We start from the raw sequence: 13113 nt of genomic DNA, 5'->3' as shown, positions 1-13113 counted from the left end.
GCTGCATCACCTTTCTCTTAGATTTGGCCACTGGGTGGCTGTGGCAGGAGATCAGTGAGCAGGGGCTTCTCCCCGTGTGGCCGCGGCCTGGCAGCTGCTGCATTGTGAGCTCACAGCTGCTGTGACACACCACTCCTGCCCTTGCCGCTGCAGACCTGGCTGTTGCCAGGCTCTCCCTCAGCCCTTGTTGATGCCCTGCACCCTGCCCACAGCTCCATGCGCCTCTGCAATCCATCCCGAGTGAGCCCCATTTCCTGTTGCAGTCCTGCCTGATACAGGCACCAGAGCAGGACTCTGGGCCGGACCCTCCCCTGTCTCCCTGTCTTGTTCCCAGTCTGCACTGGATGCCCCCACCCACCCCTTCCACAGCCGCCTGAGACAGGGCAGTGAGTTGGCAAAAGCTGCTTCCCTTTGAGCCTCTGGAATTGATTGGGGGCTGGTGCTGCCATGGAAACAATGACAGGGAGGTTCCCAAGGGCTGGCTCTGGGTCCCTGCCATGTCCCCATCTCCTGGGACAGGCTGTTCCTCATGGGATGGGGTCCTGGGGAATCACAATGTCCTGCTGGGAGATGGGCTCAGGCTTGTCTGCCCCCCCCACCTCCAAGCTGGGGGTGACGAAGGTGCTGGAGACCAGGGAGGAGAAGAGGCAGAGGCTCCTATGCTGAGCCGTAAGACCCTAGGAGTCACCTGGGCCAACCTTCTTGGTTCAGCTGCAGGTACAGGCCAGGAGGGAGGGACATGGCCCAGTCACTAAGTGGACACCTCCCAAGTCTGCTTCAAGCCTGACCTCCCTCCTGAGAACCATGCGTAGACCTCCACGTGCTCCAGAGACCTTCATAACCATAAGAAGCTGACCCCCAACACGTTCCCTTCCTCCCCTACTCCTTACTCCATGGCCCCTCCCCAGGCGGGCTCTCATCTTCTACACTCAGGACAGCAGCCTCCTCACTGGTCTCCCTGACCCCAGTCTGGCTCCCTCCAATCCATCCTCCATTCGGCAGCCAGGGTGGTCTAGCAGAAATCCAAATCTAAGCGTGTCTCTTCTGTGCTTAAATGGAGCCCAGACTGTGTGATAAGACCCAGGCCTCCTTCCAAACTTTACCTCCAAAGCAAAAGCCTACTTGGTGTTGTTGCATAATCCATCAGCCTTTGCAGGCTTCTGCGTGTACAGCTCCCGGCTGTAGTCCATTTCAGAACAGCCCCCGTGGAAAGAGCACCTTCCCACCACCATCATCACTGTCTTAGTTTGGGTTCCTCCAAAAGCAGATGTGAGACAGGATTTGGTGCAAGTAGTGACTAAGGAGGTGACCCCAGGAGGCAGGAGTAAGGAACTGGAGAGAGTGGGATAGGGAAGGAAGAAAAGCCAGTACTAGGGAGTGTTTTATCATTCTCCACTGTGGGCAACAGGGCTGCTTTCCACCAGGACTCTGAAGCCTCCAGAATGCCTCCCAGAATTGTCCACCTGGAGGGCTGGAAACTGATCTGCTAATGCCAGCCCACATTAGGTGAGGCCCCTTAGACTTCTGGGCTACGTCACTTGCCCAAGCAAGCTCCTGTGGGGCCAAAGAGCCTGTGGCAGATGTGGAAATTTGCAGCTCAAGCTTGGGGTAGTATGCTGGCTGTGTGAGGTGAGCCCGGGCTGGCAAGGAATTGCCCACAGCAGCTGTGGCTGAAATCAGACACAAGCCAAGGTATGTGATATGGGCTCCCCAGGTGGCTGCACAGAAACACTCCTCAGTTGGTCAGTATGAGTACAGGTGGACTGGTGGAGCTCAGCTGCACATGAGATGCCCGGGTTCAAGTCCGCTTCTACTGGTACCTGTTGTGGGACTTCGGGCAGCTCACATCACCCTTGAGCCAGTGTCCTCAGCTATAAAGTAGGAACAATTATTTCTAGCATATAAGGTGTTCATGAGAATCAAATATACCCCCAGAAATGAATGCAGATGGCAGAGTCTGATGCCGAAAAGTTATGTCAGTTTCTTTCTTCCCTCACAAAGCTGGCTGCCCAGACCCTCCCTCCCTCCACTCCCTCAGCCAGAAGCACCCCATCTTCTCCATGCACTGCTTTAGCCTATGCCACCCAGCAGCCCTGCCTCCTGTGGGCAGTGCTGGTTTTGCTCTGTCTCTCTCAGTTTTTGGGGCAGTACGCCAGTAGTCCCCCTCCCCCACTCTACTGTGCAAAGCAGAAATAGATTTTGTGGAAACACAGAAGAGAGAGAGTTGACATTGCATACCACAGAGCAATAACTTATTTTTTTAACATCCCATTAGCTGTTTCTGCCTTTCCCCCAAATCCCTCTTCTGACCCAGCTGCCTTTCCCACATAGTGAATTTAGCTGAGCCCAGCACATCCAGGGTTACCCTTCACACTCACCCTTGCCCTGGGGGTTCTGGCCTCTACACACCTGTCATGGGTTGAATTTTGTCCCCCCTAACCCTTAGTACCTCAGAATGTGACCTTGTTTGGAAATAGGGCCAGGACAGATGCTAATTAGTCAAGATGAGACTATCCTTGTATAAGTAGGGTGGGCCCCTAATCCCGTATGACTGGTGTCTTTATAAAGAGGGAAAATTTGAACACAGAGATAGATGTGCACACAGAGAGAAGGCCTTGTGAAGACTGGACTTATGCTGCCACAGCCAAGGAAGCATTAGAGACTAGAAGAGAGGCCTGGAACAGACAGATCACTCACAGCCCTGCTGAGACCTTGATGTTGGACTTCCAGCCTCCAGAACTACGAGATGCCAAGGAAGCATTAGAGACTAGAAGAGAGGCCTGGAACAGACAGATCACTCACAGCCCTGCCGAGACCTTGATGTTGGACTTCCAGCCTCCAGAACTACGAGATGATAAATTCCTATTGTTCTAAGTCACCCAGTTTGTGGTACTTTGTTACAGTGGCTCTAGCAAACTAATACACCACCTAAAAGGGAGGGCAACTTATTTTTCTGCTGCAAATATCATTTTCCTGTCCTTCTGGTCGAGTCCAGCCTTCATCGCGCTGCTTGTGTGTTTGCATTTCTCGACTCCTGATGCACTGTGAACTCCTGGAGGCAGAGCCTGTGCCGTTCTCAATGTTGTACCTTCAGGGCTGGAGCAGAGCCTGGGCCACAGCAGTCGTTCTGGAAAGGTTTGCTGAAGACTTGGGTGAGGCAGCTGTGAAGCTGGCCTTTCAAGGGTGGTCCGGATTGGACAGGCAGCGCTATCAAGGGGAGGGATTCCAGGAAGTGGGCAAAGGCGAAGGGAGGCAGGAAAGGGAGGGCTGGGGAAAGTGAGGGCAGCCCGCAGTGGGCTGGGCATCCATGCTGGTAGTGGGAAAAGTAGGGTGGGGCCAGAGGTGAGGAAATGTGATGTCAGGGTGGCAAGGTTTGAGACTGCATTTAATTGGGTGGGCAGTGGGGCACTGGGGAGCTCTGGAAAGGAGACAGAACAATAGCAGGAATCTGGGAAGACCACTCAGCTAAAGAATGGCCTGAACACAAGGAGGCCGGGGAGGTCTGTGGCTGGGGCCGTAGCCCAGGTGAGAGATGACGAAGGACTGGATCCTCATGAATGTGAGGGTGGAGATAAGATGAGAGACATTTAAGAGGAAGAAATGCCAGCATGAGGACTGACTTTGAGGTATTTTCCCCTTTGAGGTGCTGCCTCCAAGCTCCTCCTCCTTCTGAAGATGCCTCACTGAGAATTTCCATGATGTCTGCAGTGACATATAAATCACCCCACCTCCAGTCCCCTCTCTGACAGCTGACAGTTTTGGTGAGAAAGCAAAGGAACTGTTCTACCCCAAGCTGGTGAGGTTTCTGGTCCACAATTCAAAATGTCAATTCGTGGAAGCAGGTGATTTTTCACCTCTTTTAATACCAATTTTTTATCATCACTCATGAGTATTATGTTAACTGTAAAAAAAACCCCTGAAAATATGTGGCTTTGGATCTTGCTGATATAAGGTGAAAAATTACATATAGTAAAAAATGACCCTGGAAAATCCCTTAAATAGAATGACCTGGGATATTAGATTAAAGAGTCATGGCAACCAAATAAAATGCATGATCCTAGACTGGATCCTGGATCAGAAGGGGAAATTGCTATAAAAATGTTATTAGGGCATCTAGCAAAACTTGGATCCGACTTGAGGATTAGATAAATGTTAAATTTCCTGAATTTGATAACAGTTCTGTGGTCATGTAAGAGAATCTATTTTTCTGAAGGAAATACATGTTGAAATATTTGGGGTAATGATGCATGCAACTTACTCACAAATGGTTCAGGAAAAGAAATGTCTGTATATACAGATAGAAAGTGACAAAGCAAAATGTTAACAATTGCTAACAGTTGGTGAACGTGGGTGAAGGGTATATGGGAGTTCCTTGTACTTGTCTTGCAATTCTTCGGCAAGCTTGAAATTATTTCAAAACTAAAAGTTGAAAAAAAAAAAATTCCAGGCCAATCCAAATCAAAACTTCAGTCTCTGGGAGAAAATGTTTGCAAAAGACTTATCTGATAAAAGACGGTTATCCAAAATGTTTAAAGAACTCTTAAAACTAAACAATGAGAAAATGAACAACCCAATTAAAAAATGGGCAAAAGACCTGGACACCTCACCAAAGGGAATTTGACAAACAACAGCATACATCATTAAGAAGTTGCTAATTAAAACACCAATAAGATACCACTACACACCTAGTCAAATGGCCAAAATCCAAAACACTGACAATGCCAAATGCTGCTGAGGATATGGAGCAACAGAAACTCTCATATGTTGCTGGAGGGAATGCAAAATGGTACAGCCAGTTTGGAAGACGGTTTGGCAGTTTCTTAGGAAGTGAAACGTACTCTTACCATCCAATCCAGTAGTCGCACTCATCGGTATTCACCCAAACGAGTTAAAAACTTGTGTCCACACCAAAACCTGCACATGGATATTTAGAGCAGCTTTATTAATAATTGCTAAAATTTGGAAGCAACCAAGATGTCCTTCAGTGGGCGAATGGATAAATAAACTGTGGTACATCTAGACAATGGAATATTATTCAGCACTAAAAAGAAATGAGCGATCAAGCTGTGAAAAGACATGAAGAAAATTTACATACATTTTACTGAGAGAAGCCGATCCAAAAAGGCTACATACTATATGATTCCAACTATATGACATTCTGAGAAAGGCGACATTTACAAGATCGGTGGTCGCCAGGGGCCGGTGGGAGGGAGGGATGAATAGGCAGAGCACAGAAGATGTTTAGGGCAGTGCAACTGCTCTGTGTGATGCTGTAATGGTAGACACATGTCATTCTACACTTGCCCCATCTGTAGAACGTCCAACACCGCAGTTGAACCCTCGTGCAAACTATGGACTCCGGGTGGTAATGGTGTGTCAATGTAGGTTCATTGATTGTAACCAATGCACCCCTCTGGTGGGGGATGTTGACGGTGAAGGAGGCTGTGCCTGTGTGGGGAAACTCTGTACATTCCACTCAATTTTGCTGTGAACCTAAAACTGCTCTAAAACATAAAGCCTATTTAAATCGGTGGTCGCCAGGGGCCGGTGGGAGGGAGGGATGAATAGGCAGAGCACAGAAGATGTTTGGGGCAGTGCAACTGCTCTGTGTGATGCTGTAATGGTAGACACATGTCATTCTACACTTGCCCCATCTGTAGAACGTCCAACACCGCGGTTGAACCCTCGTGCAAACTATGGACTCCGGGTGGTAATGGTGTGTCAATGTAGGTTCATTGATTGTAACCAATGCACCCCTCTGGTGGGGGATGTTGACGGTGAAGGAGGCTGTGTCTGTGTGGGGAAACTCTGTACATTCCACTCAATTTTGCTGTGAACCTAAAACTGCTCTAAAACATAAAGTCTATTTAAAAAACAAAACAAATCTTTAGTCTCCTATTATACTCCCATTAAATGTATTAAAGAAAAAGTGACAATACTAAATGTTCGTACGGACGTGGAGCATCAGGAACTCTTATACATTGCTAATGGGATTTAAGAATTGAACAATCACTCTGGAGAACAGTTTGGCAGTGTCTTTGAAAGTGAAACGTGCGCCTGCCATATGACTCACCATTCCCACTCCTATGTATTTACCTAAGAGAAATGAAAACATGTGTTCACACAAAAATCTGTATGTTAATGTTTATAGCAGCTTTATTTATGATTGGCAAAAACCTGAATGGTTGGTCAAACTGTGGAACGTCCATTCGATGAAATACTACTCAGTAATAGGAAAGATCCTCTGTTACTTTAAAAAATATGGATAGTTTCAAATGCATTTTACTAAGTAAAAGAGCCCAGAGTCAAAAGGCTACATACTGTGTGATTTCATTTATATGACATTCTGGAAAGGCAAAACTATAGGAGAAAACAGATCAGTGATTGCTGGGCGCTGGGGAAGGAGAAAGAAGTAGACTCTATAGGGGCACAAAGGAACTTTTTGGGGTGATGGAAATGTTTTATATCTTAACTGTGGGAATAGTTACACAACTTTATGTGCTTGTCAAAACATTACTAAGGGTGAATTTTACCATATGTAAATTGTACGTCACCTAAACAAACTTGAGTTTCTCATTCAATTTAGAGCTCTTTCCTCTATAGCTCTCAACCAGATCCAGTTTCAAGACCTGCAGTGAGGAAAGAGTTTGGTTTGTCTCTCTCTTTTTCTGTCCTACACTTTTGAATCAGGCTCAGGGTCGAGTGGGGATTGAGGCAGGGAGGTAAAGGCAGTGCAAGTTCTACTCTGAATGGAGTCATTATAAACTGGCATTAGACCTCCCTGGCAGGCAGATGCCCAAACTCTGGCCCTTGCTCTCGAGGGACAAACACTCTGTGGGTTGTCTAGAGCCTCTTTTGTGGGTCTCCTCCAGCTGGTTCCTGGGCTTGAGAGCATACTGCCTGGCCCATCACCTGTCCTGCCCCTCCACTCCTGCTGAGGGGTCCACTCCTTCTGTAGGGGTCCCCTTGCCCTAGAGGGCAGTCTTCTTGGGTAGGGATCTTTCAAGACAGCTCCATGCCCTGCTACCTTGCACTGTGTCCAGTTGGTCTCACAGGAAACATTTCTGTTTTTTGCTGCCAAGCTCAGCAATCAGAGTCTGCTCCCATTGCAGCCCCCACCCCTTGCACTGCCACCAGAGGCAGCTCCCACTGGCCTCTCATCTATAGATTTTTCCAAGGGAGAAGTGAGCTCAGGCTCTGTGTCCTCCAAACTCCAAGGAAGCCGTGGTTGCTTGGCAAGAGCCATGTGGGGTAAAGTATGGCACTGAGATGACCGTCCCCACAGAAAGCCTCAGCATCCATCCTCCTCTCCCATGACAGTGCCTGGAAGCGGGTGATGGGTTGGGGGTGTCACAATCTGTCCAAGTCCTGCTGGATTGTGTCTCGTGCTGCTTTTGAGGCTTTGGGGTACAGCAACAATTCTAAGACATGAAAAGTCCCGTTTTAAAATCTTATTATGCATAATTAATATGTTATTGTCACAATCTGTCCAAGTCCTGCTGGATTGTGTCTCGTGCTGCTTTTGAGGCTTTGGGGTATAGCAACAATTCTAAGACATGAAAAGTCCCGTTTTAAAATCTTATTATGCATAATTAATATGTTAATTTAACAAAAGTGGGATCTTACTGCACATTTCATTCTGTAACCTGCTGTTTTTCACTTCATACTATGTTTTCAGCGTCCGTGTCGTAAATAGACCTCTACATTCATATCATTTTAAATGACTGATTAGTGTTCTCTTGTGTAAATATACTATGATTTATTATATCAGTCCCCCAATTGTTGGCTTTTTTAGGTTGTTTCTAATTTTAGATTATTATTAACAATGCTATGACTAGGTGAATTTACGTGAAGCTGACGAAGGGCCCCTCACTTGCACAGGGCCTTTTCACGTGCTGGAGAGGGATCCAGCTCTTCTTGTATATTCGTATTTTGTATTCTTTGTGTTGAAGGGGCTGCTAAATTGTATAAACTTCAGGCTCCACAAAAACTGGATGTGTCCTTGGCTATGCTAAACAACTTCACACTCAATTTTTCTTTTTTTGGCTACATCTTTATTTCCTTAGGATAAACTCCTAGAAACAGAATTGCTGGATTAAAGCAGATGCGCATTTTTAAGATGCTTGGAACATATTGCCAAAGAGCCCTCCAAAAAAGGTGATCTAATTTACACCCCAGCCCTGCACTGAATGAGAACACCCACGATTGGGGTGATTTCCATGGGATCATGTTTCTGTGTTATTGTGGCTCAGTTGTGGCTGCCATTAGCACCTTCTCTGAAAAGTAGAGGTTTTGATCTGAAATCCATGGGACCTGTGGGTAGAATTCTTGGGGTCTGCGAACTTGGTTGAGAAAAAAATTACGTCTTTATTTTCACCATTAGCCTTTCAGTGAAATGTAATCATTCTTTCATCTGAAATGTAGGCCACAAATCCCTGTAGTATAAGCAGTACCTGTGACTTCAGCAGTCCTGTAACCAACAGCAATCACAGGTGTTTTCATGCCTTGTTACAATTGTTGCAGATCTCTCAAAATATCATTCATGCTCATCAGTGCTTTGAAATTATAGTAGCTTTTAGATCCACCACTAAATCTTGTTATGTAATGCACTAATAAAAACATGTATTACTAAATTGCAATTTATTTTTAATATTTTGATAACTGCATTAAATAAAATTGGCTTTCTTTGTGTATTTTTTTTTTTTTTATGAATTTCAAAACCTTATTCTGAGAAGGGGTCCCTAGGCTTTACCAGACTGCCAAAATGTTCCTGGTATAATAAAGTTCAGAACTCTTATTATATGGATTAACTCACATTTCTTTAAAACTTGTACATGATACTGAAGGAAAGGGATTAAACTTTCATGAGCGCCTGCCTGGAGCAAGGCCCTATGTCAGGGGCTGGGGGTACAGAGGAGACAGAATAATCCCCTGCCCTTGAAGAGCTCACAGTCTAGGTAGAAGGTGCAATTTTACAGCTCCTGCCATTCATTGTCCTACGGGCTGAGGGCCTGGTTCTCAGATTTTCTAGGATTTTAAGAAAAATCAGAAATCCAGATTTTTATATGTTCTCATATAAAACAACTCTTTCAATTTTTATACATTGGCAATTAATTGAAAATTTTATAAACCACCGTGTGGCCCCCAAAAAGCATGTCTAAAGGCTAAATCTTGCCCATAGGCCATGGGTTTTCAATAAAATGGAATTTCAGTTAGGGTGGAACAAATTCATTCTGTGGAACAAAGCAGCAGGGATTCCAAGCCCCCCTCCCCACCTCCACCCTGCTCCTGTAAATCAGAGACAGAAGATTGGATCTTGATCTTGGGAAGAGAGATGAGAAGAGGAGCTTTGCGGTGGGCAAACTGATTGCAGGCTGGGTGAGGAGAGAGATGGCTGGAGGCAGATGCTACTGTGGTGAAAGTGTCAAGAGAGTTGTGGAAACATCAAGGCAATTAAATGATTGTATACCTAGAAAACCCAAGAGCCTCTATCAACACTACACTCTAAACAAACTGAGCTAACCAGCCGCTAGCTCCAAGAGCCTCTAGCAAGTAAACAAAAAACAAAAATAAATGCAAAATGAAAGAGAAAACACTACTTGAATTATTAGGAAAAATTGATAAGGCTATTGGATACTAGATAAATATACAAAACCCAATTGCTTTTCTCATTTTGGACAATAAACACATGGAAACAGAAACAGAAAAAAAAATAGTCCATTTAAAGTATTGACAAAAAACTACAAAGTACTCAGGAATAAATTCAACAAGAAAGACATAGGGCTTATATGAAGAAAGCTATACAATCTTGTGGAAGGATAGAACAAAAGATCTGAACAAATGAAAGACATACTGCTGTGGATTGAATGTCCCCCAAAACTTAATCCCCACTGTGACAGTGTTAAGATGGTGGAAAATCCTATTATGGTAACTGAAATAAGGGGCCTTGAAAAGGTGGTTAGATAATGAGGAACATGCTCGCTCAAGTGAACAGATTAATCCATTGATAGTCTAATGGTGGTCACCGCATGGTTCTGAGGGCTCTAAAAGGAGAAGGATTCCGGAGTTAGTCTCTCTCTCTGCTTCTACCATTTTGCCATGTGACACACTGTGTCACTGAAGTCATCACCAAAGAAGGCCCTCACCAGATGTGTTCCCTGGACTTTGGATTTTCCAACCTCTGAAACTGTCAGCAGTAAATATTGTTTCTTCATAAATTACACAGTTTCAGGAATTTCTGTCAAAAGCAATGGAAACAGACTAATAAACATACCATGCTCTGGGATAAAAAGAAATATCAAATCTCCCCCAATCAATTTCAAACACAGTGCAGTGATCCTGATGTTTATACTGAAGAGTACATCTCTGAGAATAGCCACAAAGGTATGGAAAATAATAACAACGAATTATTATCATTAGGATATTGGCACAGGAATAGAAGTAGATCGGTGAAACAGAATAGGAAATACAGAAATAGGTCTTAAATGTATATCAGATTTAATATTTTACAGAGTGACCTTTTAATTATTTAATAATTAAATGTTGGCACAATTACTATCCATCTGGAAGCAAGTAAAATTTGATGATTATTCAACTTCATAGTCAGAAATACATTTCAGATATTTAAAGACTTACATGCAAAAAAGAAAACAAACAAAAAATCTTACAAGAAAATTCAGAAGACTATATGAACAGTCTGAGTGAAACTTAATCAAATCAAGAAGCTATAAAGGAAGAGTGAGGCCCTGAAAAACATTGTAGTCCAAAAGATATATAAGCAGAGCCAATAAACAAATGAGATTTGGAAAACATTTGTTATTAAAATTTTAGACAAAGTTTAATATCTATAGTGTACAATGAGGTTTTACAAATTGACAAGGAAAATTTAACTCAATAGAAAAGTGGGCAATTCACAGAAGAGTTGATCCAAGTGGCCAAAAACTAATGAAAAGCTGCTCAAATTCAAAAGTAGGGAAATGCAATTTAAAATAATGAGAAATCGCTTTACACCCATAGCTAAAACCTGCATTTCTGTCAGGGAAGCACAGGAAAAGATCTTCTCATACATTGTTTGGTGGAAATGTGAACCATTACTGTCATTTTGAAAAGTAAGCTTTGTTAAAATTATATCTATTAATATATAATCTATATTAAAATATATAGAATATATATATGCACACACATTGATATAGAATCTCACTTTTAGGTATTTATTCCACAGAAACACCACCCCTAGAGAGTATAGGAATATGAACAAGGATTTTTTTTGCAGTATGTTTATAGCTGTAAGAAAAGATAAAGCTAATGTTCATCAATATTCGCACTATGGAATATTATGCAATGTCAAAAGTGAATCAGAGCCACATCACTTTATTTAGGGGGTGTAGGGGATTGAATAATGTTCCCCCAAACTCACTGAAGCTAGAATTGTGCTCCCAAGTTTTACATATTAGAAACATGGCCCCCACTGTGACTGTTAAGAGAGTGGGAAATCCTATGATGGTAATTGAAAGGTGGAGCCTTAAAGTGGTGATTAGATTATAGGACTGTGCAGTAGTGAATGGATTAAAAAGGCAGTCAGGGGCGTGGTTCTGAGGGCTTTAAAAGGAGAGTCTGTCTCTGTCTTGTGGAGCCTTAAAGTGGTGATTAGATTATAGGACTGTGCAGTAGTGAATGGATTAAAAAGGCGGTCAGGGGTGTGGTTCTGAGGGCTTTAAAAGGAGAGTCTGTCTCTGTCTTTCTCTGCTTCCACCATCTTGCAATGTGAGACCCCTGGGTCACTGTTGCCACCACCAGATGGACTTTGGACTTTCCAGCCTCAGAAACTGTAAGCAATAAATGTCGTTTTTCTTCATAAATCACCCAGTTTCAGGTATTTTGTTATAGCAACACAAAAAGGACTAATACAGGGGGATTTTATTGAAGTACTGTTCAATAAAAAAGCAAGATACAGGAAAGCGTATAGAATATGATCCTGTTTTTATAAAACAATGTTCAAAAATCCCTGATGCATATGTATATTTGCATACAGTTTCAATGTGTCTGTCAATGCTTATTTGATTATGGAGAAAAAATACAGAAGATACAAAAATGTTAATATGGGTCTCTTGGGATGAAGAGGAGGGGTGGTGCAAGCTGACATGGGTGGTGTGGAAAGAGAGGAGGGAACCAAGCCCATCCTCTGCCAAAAAGCAAATTAAAAAGAAGAGCCCTGTGTAATGGAACTCTCTCATTTTGCAGCCTAGCCAGCCCCTCCCTCCCAATGCTTGACTTCTGGGACCCCCACGCCCTTACCGTAATTCCTACCACCCTATATGTGGCCTTCCATGTTTTCCCCAGGATTCTAGAATGGCGCTGTCAAGACCCTGAGGGAAAGGCCAGGGAAGACCAGGAAACCATGAAAACAGACCTCAGGGTCCAGAGTTCAGTCCTCACCCTCCTGGACATCATGACAAATTCATGGGAGTAAAGGAAGAGGGTACAAGGAGTATTCATTCACTTGCTCTCTCAACTGAAGTCCTCCTTCAGTCTCAGCTTAGACCCTATCCTCAGAGAGGACTCCTCCGAGTCCTGCCCCATCTCACTTACGACTCCTTGTTGCTTCTTTTCGTAGCGCTCATCACAGTTCGCCGTTGTTTTTATTTGTGTGTGTGTGTGTGTGTGTGTTTAATGTCTATTTCCTCAGTGAGCTATAAACACCACAAGGGCAGGGACCTTTTAGGTGCAGCGCCCAGTATGGAATGTAGCAGGGCTCAAGAAATGTTGGCTGCTTTCGATCATTTACTCGCTCGTTTATTGTCTTTTTCTGACCCACTCTTTTATTCATTCCTTTATTCCCTCATACATTCTATAAACATATCAACAGGCCAATGGCTTTTCCTGATCTGAGTCTTCTGATTTCTAGTGTGGCTTTCTGGTGCAAGGTGGGAGTGGGGACGTGACGGCAGAATTCCGGGAATGCATCCACAACTTGGGAGAACTGAGCTGGGTGAGTTGGAAGCTCTCCAGGGAAGGAGAGAAGATTCCAGAGGCTGGAAGTTCCAAGAGAAAGGTGCTGCAAGATCAGAGAGGATAAGGTTGGAAGTGATGGGGTGGAGGCTGGGCATAGCAGAC

This window comes from Galeopterus variegatus, unplaced genomic scaffold (genome assembly GCF_000696425.1).
Source record: "Galeopterus variegatus unplaced genomic scaffold, G_variegatus-3.0.2 Scaffold818, whole genome shotgun sequence".
NCBI classification, from domain to species: domain Eukaryota; kingdom Metazoa; phylum Chordata; class Mammalia; order Dermoptera; family Cynocephalidae; genus Galeopterus; species Galeopterus variegatus.
Note: the sequence above shows the minus strand (reverse complement) of the source record.